The sequence below is a fragment of the Pan troglodytes genome, chromosome 1 (assembly GCF_028858775.2).
Source record: "Pan troglodytes isolate AG18354 chromosome 1, NHGRI_mPanTro3-v2.0_pri, whole genome shotgun sequence".
Classification (NCBI taxonomy): domain Eukaryota; kingdom Metazoa; phylum Chordata; class Mammalia; order Primates; family Hominidae; genus Pan; species Pan troglodytes.
Window position 1 is genome coordinate 203,066,994 of NC_072398.2, and position 11,679 is coordinate 203,078,672.

Genomic DNA, 11,679 nt, shown 5'->3' on the forward strand with positions numbered 1-11,679 from the left:
ATCCCGGCCCTTTGTGAGGCAAAGGAGGGAGGATAGCCTGAGCCCAGGAATTCAAAACCAGCCTAAACAACATGAGAGGCTCCATTTCTACAAATAAATAAATAAATAAATAAAATGAAAAATTAGCCAGTTGTGGGCACACACCTGTAGTTCCAGCTATTTGGGAGGCTGAGATGGGAGGATAGATTCAGCCCAGGAGGCTGAGGCTGCAATGAGCCAAGATCACCACTGCACTCCAGGCTGGGCGATAGAGTGAGATCCTGTCTCAAAAAAAAGACATGTTGTGTGAAGCTGACAAGAAGCAAGGGCTCTTCATGTTTTTGTTGTATCCCTTTTTGTCCTATAACTTCAGTAGTGCACGTTAGTAGAAAAACCAAACTCTGTAAAGTATTTTAAAGAGGTTTTTTCTGAGTTAATATGAGTGACCACACCCAGTGAAAACACAAACCCAAGAATCCTTGAGTACGTGGTCCCAGGAGGTCGAATTACAGTTTGGTTTTATACACATTAGGGAGGCAGGAGTTACAGGCAAAGACATAAGTCAATACACGGAAGGTATACATAGATTTGGTCTGAAAAGGCAGGATATCTTAAAACAGGGGCTTATAGTTTTATTTATTTATTTATTTGTAGACAGGGTCTCACTCTGCCGCCCAGGCTGGAGTGCAGTGGCCCTACTACAACCTCTGCCTCCTGCAACCTCTACCTCCTAGGCTCTAGCAATCCTCCCACCTCAACCTCTCAAGTAGCTGGGACTACAGGTGCAAACCACTACACTCAACTAATGTTGTTCAGACTGGTCTCAAACTCCTGGGCTCAAGTGATCTGCCCACCTTGGCCTCCCAAAGTGCTGGGATTACAGGCATAAACCACCACAACCCACCCAGAGATTCTTTTTTTTGAGACAGAGTTTCGCTCTTATTGCCCAGGCTGGAGTGCAGTGGCATGATCTCGGCTCACTGCAACCTCCACCTCCCGGATTCAAGTGATTCTCCTGCCTCAGCCTCCCAAGTAGCTGGGATTACAGGCATGTGCCGCCACGCCTGGCTAATTTTGTATTCTTAGTAGAGAAAAGGTTTCACCATGTTAGCCAAACTGGTCTTGAACTCCAGACCTCAGGTGATCCACCCACCTCGGCCTCCCAAAGTGCTGGGATTACAGGCATGAGCCACCACGCCCGGCCCAGAGATTCTTTAATTTGCAGTTGGTTAAAGGAGTAAGGTTCTGTCTAAAACCTGAAGTCAGCAAAAAGGAACGTTTTACTTTTTTTTTTTTTTTGAGACGGAGTCTTGCTGTGTCACCCATGCTGAAGAGCCGTGGTGTGATCTTGGCTCACTGCAACCTCCCCCTCCTGGGTTCAAGCAATTCTCCAGTCTCAGCCTCCCGAGTAGCTGGGATTACAGGCAACTGCCACCATGCCTGGCTAATTTTTGTATTTTTAGTAGAAATAGGGTTTCACTACATTGGCCAGACTGGTCCTGAACTCTTGACCTCAGGTGATCTGCCCACCTCGGCCTCTCAAAGTGCTGGGATTACAGGCGTGAGCCCCGGCGCCCCACCAGAAAGGAATGTTTTAAATGATGATAAGATGCTATGTAGCAGGTTGATGGCCTGCTGGCATGACTTAACCCTTGACTGGCATGGCCCTAGATCTTATTTATAATTTGGTATCTTATTGCCACAAAGAGTCTGTTTCATCAGTCTTACCGTCTCTATTTTAACATTTATGCTGGTCAGTTGTTGTGCCTGACTCCAAAAGGGAGCGGGTATAATGAAGTGTGTCATCATGGCCAGGAATTCAGTTTTTAAGGTTTTTATGGAGTCCCCGTGGCCAAGAGGGGTCTGTTCGATCGGGGTGGGACTTAGGATTTTATTTCTAGTTTGCATCATATAAAACAAACACCCTGGTGTCAAAGCCCTTGCAGGAAGGGAAAGCCCTCAGGTGCTGATCACCTTTGCCCATTCCTGGCCTCAGAGCCTCTGGGAAGCCAGGCTGCAACTGTGGTTGACCTGGGGTTCAAGTCCACAGAAGACCAGGACAGAATCTCTGACTGCTGACCTGTAGCCCAGGCAAAGACACTTTGCTCTTTTGCATTCATTCACTCATGCATTTAACATTTGTTCAACATCCATTTATTAAGCAGCCTCTATGTGCCAAGAACTGTGACAAGTGCTGGTGATACAATGGTGAACAAAACTCGATTATAGATTAGTGAGAGAAACAGGCTTTGACAGAGTCATGCAGACAAATTAAAATTATAACTGTGATGGTGCTCAGTTTGCGTGCCATTCTAAGAACCTTGAACTTTTTCATACAGTTCATGGGGAGCCACTGAAGGTTTTGGAGGAGGAAAGTGAAAAGATCAGGCTGGGTGCCATAGCTCATGCCTGTAATCCCAGCACTTTGGGAGGCCAAGGCGGGTGGATCACCTGAGGTCAAGGAGTTTGAGATCAGCCTGGCCAACATGGCAAAACCCCGTCTATACTAAAAATACAAAAAAATGAGCCGGGCGTGGTGGCAGGCGCCTGTAATCCTAGGTGCTGAGGAGGCTGAGGCAGGAGAATTGCTTGAACCTGGGAGACAGAGGTTGCAGTGAGCCGAGACTGTGCCACTGCACTCCAGCCTGGGTGACAGAGTGAGACTCCACCTCGAAAAAAATAAAAAATAAAAAATAAAAGAAAGTGAAAAGATCACGGAATAATTACTCAAATTTTCCCCTTTGCAGCAGCAGTGACTGCTCAAAAGAATAAGTAGTGAGCTAGGCGCAGTGACTCACGCCTATAATCCCAGCACTTTGGGAGGCCGAGGCAGGTGGATCACCTGAGGTCGGGAGTTTGAGACCAGCCTGACCAACATGGAGAAACTCCGTCTCTATTAAAAATACAAAAGTAGCCAGCCATGGTGGCGCATGCCTGTAATCCCAGCTACTCGGGGGGCTGAGGCAGGAGAATCGCTTGAATCCAGGAGGCGGAGGTTGCAGTGAGCCGAGATCGTGCCATTGCATTCCAGCCAGGGCAACAAGAGTGAAACTCTGTCTCAAAAAATAAAAATAAAAATAAAAAATAAGTAGTGATGAAACCTGGGAGGCCTCAAATTATACCATCTATTAGTGTCTTCTCTTATCTGGGCTTTTTGTGATGGTTGGTCCTTAAAAATCTCAGAAATTCTTAAGTTGTCCACAATTGACAAACTTGGCCTGGCCAAACATTAATTGAAGAAACCTGCTTCTGTTCCTGGGTTCCACTCTATTTCTCCTCATCCATTTCTGAATTTCACCCAGATTCAAAACTAGAGTCACTTGAGGGTTAGCACAGCTCCTGGCACTGAATATATATTCATCAAATAAATGTATGGTGGAATGAGTAAGTCTGGATGAATAAAAAAATTAATGACTTGAAGACACCCAAAGCTTTGCCCCTTCCTATGACTTCTGCTTGCTCTGCCCCTTTCTTTCCCACTCCCTCTGCCGTGGTGCAGGTCCGCGTCATTGCTACCTGGGTCTGTTAATCCAGCTTCCTAACAGCTCTCCCTACCTCTAGTCTCAGGCAGTTCCTGGCCTCTCCACACTCCTTCACTCTGCCTCACTCAATCTGGAAGTGATCTTGTAATTCTCCTGCTCCAAAAACCTGTGGCTCCCCATGGCTGTGGGAAAAAAAATCCTAAGTTTTTTTTTTTTTCTTATTTTACTTTGTTTATGACATTAGTTAATTCACATTACGCACTCACTTTACATATATACACATACATATTTATATATATAAAATGTTTGTGCATAACTATATTTTATATATACAGATATATATGGTTGTAGGTTACATAGTTTCTCCAAATAAATTTTACCCTTTAGAAGTGTTTATTTCTGAATAATCTCTCATACCTTTTAAAAAAGGATGTAATATAGATCATCTATATACATATATATTTGTATTTTATAAACTCACTATTAAGAATGTGAATTTTGTGTGTTCTAAGCTAATTTTTTTTTATCATGCTACAAACTTGATTCTTTTTCTCTTCTAACATTTTCGAAAGTTAGATCTTTCAGGGATTTTTCTGACAAATAGTTTTGATTTTATCATTCTAATGACCAGAGAGCTGCATAGATTCTTCTGTTAAGCAACTTCATTTGGAAAACCTATGACTAAAGAAATATGTGTTGCCTTTCTTGCCTGGTGCCATTTGCCTATATTGATTTTTGACTGGTAATTTTCCAAAACCTGCTTTTGTATAAATTTTTAAATGAACACAATCTTATCATTTATTAAATATATCCCACACATAATTTAAAATAACAGTTGCATAAAATAGATTTTTCTAAGGATCATGAAAATTAAATTAATGTACATTATGGTAGAAGAAAAGTCAGAAAGACTAATCTGTTACAGACCTTTGTTGCAGAAACATCTTAATATAGTCTTCTAGGAAACAATAAACTTTTTAGGCCTATATAATAAAAGTTTATTATGAACAAAGATATTATGCATTAAACAAATTATTGCTATATTTTGCATAAACATCTCATAGCTCTTATGCAAAAATGAATAGTGAATCTTTAAGAATGCAGTTTTTTCAAATTTATTTAACTTGACTCTCTAAGACCATATAGTTTTTTTTTTTATACTTTAAGTTTTAAGGTACATGTGCACAACGTGCAGGTTTGTTACATATGTATACATGTGCCATGTTGGTGTGCTGCACCCATTAACTCATCATTTAGCATTAGGTATATCTCCTAATGCTATCCCTCCCCACTCCCCTCACCCCCAACAGTCCCCGGTGTGTGATGTACCCCTTCCTGTGTCCATGTGTTCTCATTGTTCAATTCCCACCTATGAGTGAGAACATGCCGTGTTTGGTTTTTTGTCCTTGCGAGTTTGCTGAGAATGATGGTTTCCAGCTTCATCCATGTCCCTACAAAGGACATGAACTCATCATTTTTTATGGCTGCATAGTATTCCATGGTGTATATATGCCACATTTTCTTAATCCAGTCTATCATTGTTGGACATCTGGGTTGGTTCCAAGTCTTTGCTATTGTGAATAGTGCCACAATAAACATACGTGTTCATGTGTCTTTATAGCAGTATGATTTATAATCCTTTGGGTATATACCCAGTAATGGGATGGCTGGGTCAAATGGTAAAAAAATCCTAAGTTCTTAGCATGACATTTAGATTGGGCACTGTCACTTCTTTGTAGGTGTCTCTCTTACCATCTGTCCTCCTGGGTACACCTCTTCCTAGAGTACTCTTTAAAATTATACATAGTGGCCGGGCACAGTGGCTCACACCTGTAATCCTAGCACTCTGGGAGGCCAAGGCTGGCAGATCACTTGAGGCCAGGTGTCAAGACCAGCCTAGGCAACACAGCAAAACCTCGTCTCTAAAAAGAGTAGGGCTCAGGAGTCACACAGAACTGGGTTCAACTCCAGCTCCTTCCTCTACTAGCTCTGTGACCTTAGGCTGATGACAGTCTCACCGGAGTGGTCAGGCACACCATTACAGCACCCAAAGGTTACAGGAACAGTAAGACATTCATCCATAGGTCAGCCAGAAACCCCCGACCAGGGTAACTAACCATCTTAGTTCAACTGGGACTGGGTGGTGAGGAGGTTTCTGGAATATGGGACTTGGGACTTTCACTTAAAAACTGGGAAAGTCGGCTGGGTGCTGTGGCTCACGCCTGTAATCCCAGCACTTTGGGAGGCTGAGGTGGGCGGATCACAAGGTCAGGAGATCGAGACCATCCTGGCTAACACGGTGAAACCCTGTCTCTACTAAAAATACAAAAAATTAGCCAGGCGTGGTGGCGGGCACCTATAGTCCCAGCTACTCGGGAGGCTGAGGAAGGAGGATGGCGTGAACCTGGGAGGCGGTGCTTACAGTGAGCCAAGATGGTGCCACTGCACTCCAGCCTGGGCAACAGAGCAAGACTCTGTCTCAAAAAAAAAAAAAAAAGAAAAAAAAAACTGGGAAAGTCCTGGGCAAACCAGGACTAATTGTCACCTTGTACCTTTGGCCCCAGCCAGTGTCTTGTGTTTAATCCAATGTACCATGCAAACATTATTTTCTACTTGTGGCTGTATGTGGAAGAGGTTGGGGGGCAGTTTCCTTATCTGTAAAATGCGGATGACATACTGCTTCCCTCATTTGGTGATCATGAAGATTAAGTAAATAAAGCAGGACCTTTGACCCTACACTTTTTGCCAGAGGCACACCCAGATCCCATGCCTTTTCCAGTGTAATGATCTTTACTCCAAGATCTTAGAAAACACCCACAATTCATCTGTCATTGTGACAAATATAAAGTATAGCAACACGCTATGTTGAATTGGAAAGAGAAATGCAAACGTCTAACCTTAAAAAATAAGTATTTTTGGCCAGGCGTGGTGGCTCACGCCTGTAATTCCAGCCCTTTGGGAGGCCAAGGTGGTCGGATTGCTTGAGCCCAGAAGTCCCAGACCAGCCTGGGCAACATGGTGAAATCCCATCTCTACAAAAAAATTATAAAAATTAGCTGGGCATGGTGGTGCACCTGTTGTCCTAACTGCTTGGGAGGTTGAGGTGGGAGGATGGCTTGAGACTGGGAAGTTGAGGCTGCAGTGAGCTGAGATTCTGCCACTGCACCTCCAGCCTGGGTAACTGAGTGATACTCTGTCTCAAAACAAATAAATAAATAATGGTACAGAAGCCTTAGGAGGATAACAAAATAAATAAAGCAAGGATCCAAAGAAGTATGGGACATGAGGATCTAGATTTTGTGGGGCCAGAAGCTTACATAATTTGGGTGGCTTTCTTTAAGAAAAAGAATGCAAAGTAAGATACAAAAGTAAGTATGAATGTAGACCCTTGGAAGAGGCTGTGCAAGTGAGGGGCCCTGAAGCTTAAACCTCACCAGCTTCCCAGTAAACCATTGTTTCTGTATGTTTTGTCTGCTCTTTAAGATATCTGAAGTATTTATAAGAATCAGCCATCCTAAAACTTTAATTGCACTTTAAAATTTTAAGCATATTTAATTAAATGTGTAAACAATGTTTAAATACCCAAAGGTTTGATTTCAAGTTTTATTAGCTATTAGAGTTTAATAAATTTAGCATTGAACAATAAGTTGACCCTTGAACAACACAGGTTTGAACTGCACAGGTCCACTTATATGGATTTTGTTTGTTTGTTTGTTTTTGAGATGGAGTCTCTCTCTGTCACCCAGGCTGGAGTACAGTGGCGAAATCTCGGCTCACTGCAACCTCTGCCTCCTGGGTTCAAGCAATTCTCCTGTCTCAGCCTCCAAAGTAGCTGGGATTACAGGTGCCCACTACCACGCCCGGCTAATCTTTTTGTATTTTTAGTAGAGACAGGGTTTCACCATGTTGGCCAGGCTGGTTTCAAGCTCCTGACCCCAAGTCATCCGCCAGCCTCGGCCTCCCAAAATGCTGAGATTACAGGCATGAGCCATCGCGCCTGGCCCACTTATTATTATTATTATTATCTTTTTTTTTTTTTGAGACAGTCTTGCTCTGTTGCCCAGGCTGGAGTGTAATGACAGGATCTCTGCTCACTGCAACCTCCGCCTCCTGGGTTCAAGCAATTCTCCTGCCTCAGCCTCCGGAGTAGCTGGGATTACAGGCGTCCACCACCACGTCTGGCTAATTTTTTGTATTTTTAGTAGAGACGAGGTTTCACCATGTTGGCCAGGCTGGTCTTGAACTTCTGACCTCATGATCCACCCATCTCAGCCTCCCAAAGTGCTGGGATTATAGGCATGAGCCACCATTCCCAGCCCCAGCCCACTTTTACGGATTTTTTTCAACCAATCGCAGATTGAAAATATAGTATTTTCAGAACACGAAACCCAGTATAGCAGGGCTGACTTTGCATATTAGCGGGTTCCACAGGGCCAACTATGGGACTTGAGTATGGGCAGATTTTGGTATACTGGGGGTCCTGGAACTGATCCCTTGTGTATACTGAGGAACAAATGTGGTTGTGAATGAAATGTTCTGCTCCACTCTCTGATATTGAAAGTAATTCTATCAGTATTATCCATTCATAATGAGTATTACTGGTAGAAATAATCAGTGTAATTTAAAACTGAAAACAGCTAAAACTCCATCTAGTAAAATTACCTTAGACCAAAAAAATTTTTGGAAAATCACATGTGTTTAACATTGAAAACTATTTTAAAAAATCACCCCAGGCCAGGCGCGGTGGGTCACACCTGTAATCCCAGCACTTTGGGAGGCCAAAGCGGGTGGATTGCCTGAGGCTGGGGGTGTGAGACCAGCCAATGTGGTGAAACCCCGTGTCTACTAAAAATACAAAAAATTAGCCGGGCGTGGTGGCAGCCACCTGTAATCCCAGCTACTTGGGAGACTGGGCCAGGATAATTGCTTGCATCCAGGAGAGAGAGGTTGCAGTGAGCTGAGATTATGCCACTGCACTCCAGCCTGGGCTCGACAGAAGGAGACTCCCTCTCAAAAAAAAAAAAAAAAAAAAAAAAAAAAAAAAAAAAAAAAAAAAAAAAAATTTGGGCGGGCATGGTGGCTCACGCCTGTAATCCCAGCACTTTGGGAGGCCGAGACGGGTAGATCATTTGAAGTCAGGAGTTTGAGACCAGCCTAGCCAACATGGTGAAATCCCATCCCTACTAAAAATACCAAAAAAAAAACTTAGCTGGGCGTGATGGCACATGCCTGTACTCCCAGCTACTCAGGAGGCTGAGGCAGGAGAATCACTTGAGCATGAGAGGCAGAGGTTGCAGTGAGCTAAGATTGTGCCACTGCACTCCAGTCCGGGTGACAGAGTGAGACCCTGTCTCAAAAAAAAGAAAAAATCACTCCAAATCAAATTATACTTCATACAAATAAGGAGCACCCATAAAATGACAGTGGCAGATGTAAAAAATCTGTAAAATTTGATCGGGATCTAATTTATATTGATGAAATAAATTTTCATTGTAAACTCTGCCCAGGAAATACTCCACAAAAATGATGTCTGCAGAATTAAAATGGCAAAAATTGGAAATGGGTAACTTACACTGTACAGAATATTGAACAGAGAATTAAGTATAAATGGAAATTCACCAATATTGGGTCAGATCTGATTAAAATATGTATATTTATGAAATGGAGGCAAAATGATATTGGAGGTTAAAATGGCAGGTCTAAAACATTGAGACATATATCAAACACTTAGCAGAGCAAATAACGCATGTACCTGGCAGGTGGTACGTACTCAACAAAGAGCAGATTGGGTTAATTTTTCCTCTCTCTTTAAAACAATAATGTTTTTAATTGTGGTAAAATATATATAACCTAATACTTAGGACTTTAACCATTTCAAGTGTACAGTTCAGTGGCAATAAATATATTCACGTTGCTGTACAACCATCACCACTATCCACCTCTGGGACTTTACCATCTTCCCAAACTGAAATTCTTTACTCATTAAATACCAATTATCTATTGCCCTCTACAACCACTATTTGACTCTGTTGTTGTTGTTGTTGTTTTGAGACAGGGTCTGGCTGTCACCCAGGATGGAATGCAGTGGCGCAATCTCTCCACCTCCCGGGCTCAAGCCATCTTCCCACCTCAGGTCTCCCAAGTAGCTGAGATTACAAGTGGGCACCACCATGCCTGGTTAATTTTGTATCCCTTTGACTTTCTGTGCATATGAATTAGACTACTCAAGGTACCACATATAAGTGGAATCAGATAATATTTGTCCTTTTGTGACTGGCTTATTTAACTTTGCAGTTTTTGAGGTTCTCCACATTGTAACATGTCTCAGAATTTCCTTCCTTTTTAAGGCTGAATATTAATCCACTGTATATCTATACCACATTTTGTTTTGTTTATCCTTTTATGTGTCTGCTTCCACCTTTGGATATCATGAATAATGCAGCTATGCACGCAGGTGTTCAAATATTTCCAAGTCCTCCCATTCAATTCTTTTGGGTATAGACACAGAAGTCGAATTGCCAGGTCATATGGTAATTCTATTTGTAATTTTTTGAGGAACCACCATACTGTTTTCCATAGTTGCTGTGCCATTTTACATTCCCAGTAACAGTGCACAAAAGTTTCGATTTTCCACATCCTCACCAACATTTGTTGTTTTCTATTTTGTTTAATAGTGGCAATCCTAATGGGTGTGTCACCAGATTGGTCTTAAAGGATGATCTCAGCTGGACCACACCTGTAATCCTAGCAGTTTGGGAGGCTGAGCTGGGCGGATCACGTGAGCCCAGGGGGTCGAGATCAGCCTGGGCAACATGGCGAAACCCCGTTTCTACAAAAATTAGTCAAGTGTGGTGGTGCACACCTGTAGTCCCAGCTATGTAAGAGGCTGAGGCGGGAGGTTCACCTGAGACCAGGGAGGTTGAGTCAAGGTTGTGGTGAGCTGTGATCATGCCACTACACTCTAGCCTGGACAATACAGCAAGACCCTGACTCAAAAAAAAAAAAAAAAAAGACGACGATTTCTCTTCTTCTCAGTCTTACTTTAGATTTCCCTGACAGCCCCCAGTCTGGGAATAAAGTGTACAACCTGCCTGGAGAGGGAAGTGGAAGACCTCCCAGAAATTACTTTTATGTGACAGGAAGACTTCAACCTGACAAAACTAAATTAAGAGATGAGTTTACTACCACATCCACACACAGAGTACATACCAATTACTTTAGCACTGATTGAGAACTGACTCCTCTATTTGACTTATCAGATCACCCAGGTCTTGAAATCCTGGGCGAAAATCTGATTTTGATATTTGGCACTGTGTTATATTTTAAGACATTTTAATTTCTTTCTCTTTTTTATTTTGTTAAGAGATAGGCTCTTGCTCCCTTGTCCAGGCTGGAGTGTACTGGCCATTCACAGGCAAGATCATCACGCACTGTAGCCTCGGACTCCTGGGCTCAAGCAATCCTCCAGCCTCAGCCTCCCAAGCAGTTGGGACTGTATGGTGTGCCACTGCACTTGGCTGTTTCTGATTTATTTATTTATTTTTTGAGACGGAGTCTCGCTCTGTCGCCCAGGCTGGAGTGCAGTGGCGCAATCTCGGCTCACTGCAAGCTCCATCTCCCGGGTTTACGCCATTCTCCTGCCTCAGCCTCCCGAGTAGCCGGGACTACAGGCACCCGCCACCATCTGATTTACTTTTAAAGAGGAAGGAGGAAGGAGAAGGAGGACAAGGAGGAGAAGAAGAAGAAGAAGCAGGAGGAGGAGGAGGGAGGAAGGAGGAAGGAGGGGGAGGGGGGAGAAGAAGGAAGGAAGGAAGGAAGGAAGGAGGGAGGGAAGGAGGAAGGAAGGAGGGAGGGAGGGAGGAAGGAAGGAGGAAGGAAGGAAGGAAGGGAGGGAGGGAGGGAGTGAGTTGGGCTTGTAATCCCAGAAGGATTACGAACGAGGCTGAGGCAGGAGAAAGGAGGAGGAGGAGAGAGGAGGAGGAGGGTGGAGGAGGAAAGAGGAGGAGGAAGGGGGAGAGAGGAGGAGGAGGAGAGAGGTGGAGAAAAAAAGAAGGAAGGGGGAGGGAGCTGGGCCTGTAATCCCAGAGATCGCGCCATTGCACTCCAGCCTGGGCGACAGAGTGAAACCCTGTTTTACACACACACACACACACACACACACACACACACAGCCAGGCCTGTGGCTCACGCCTGTAATCCCAGCACTTTGGGAGGCCGA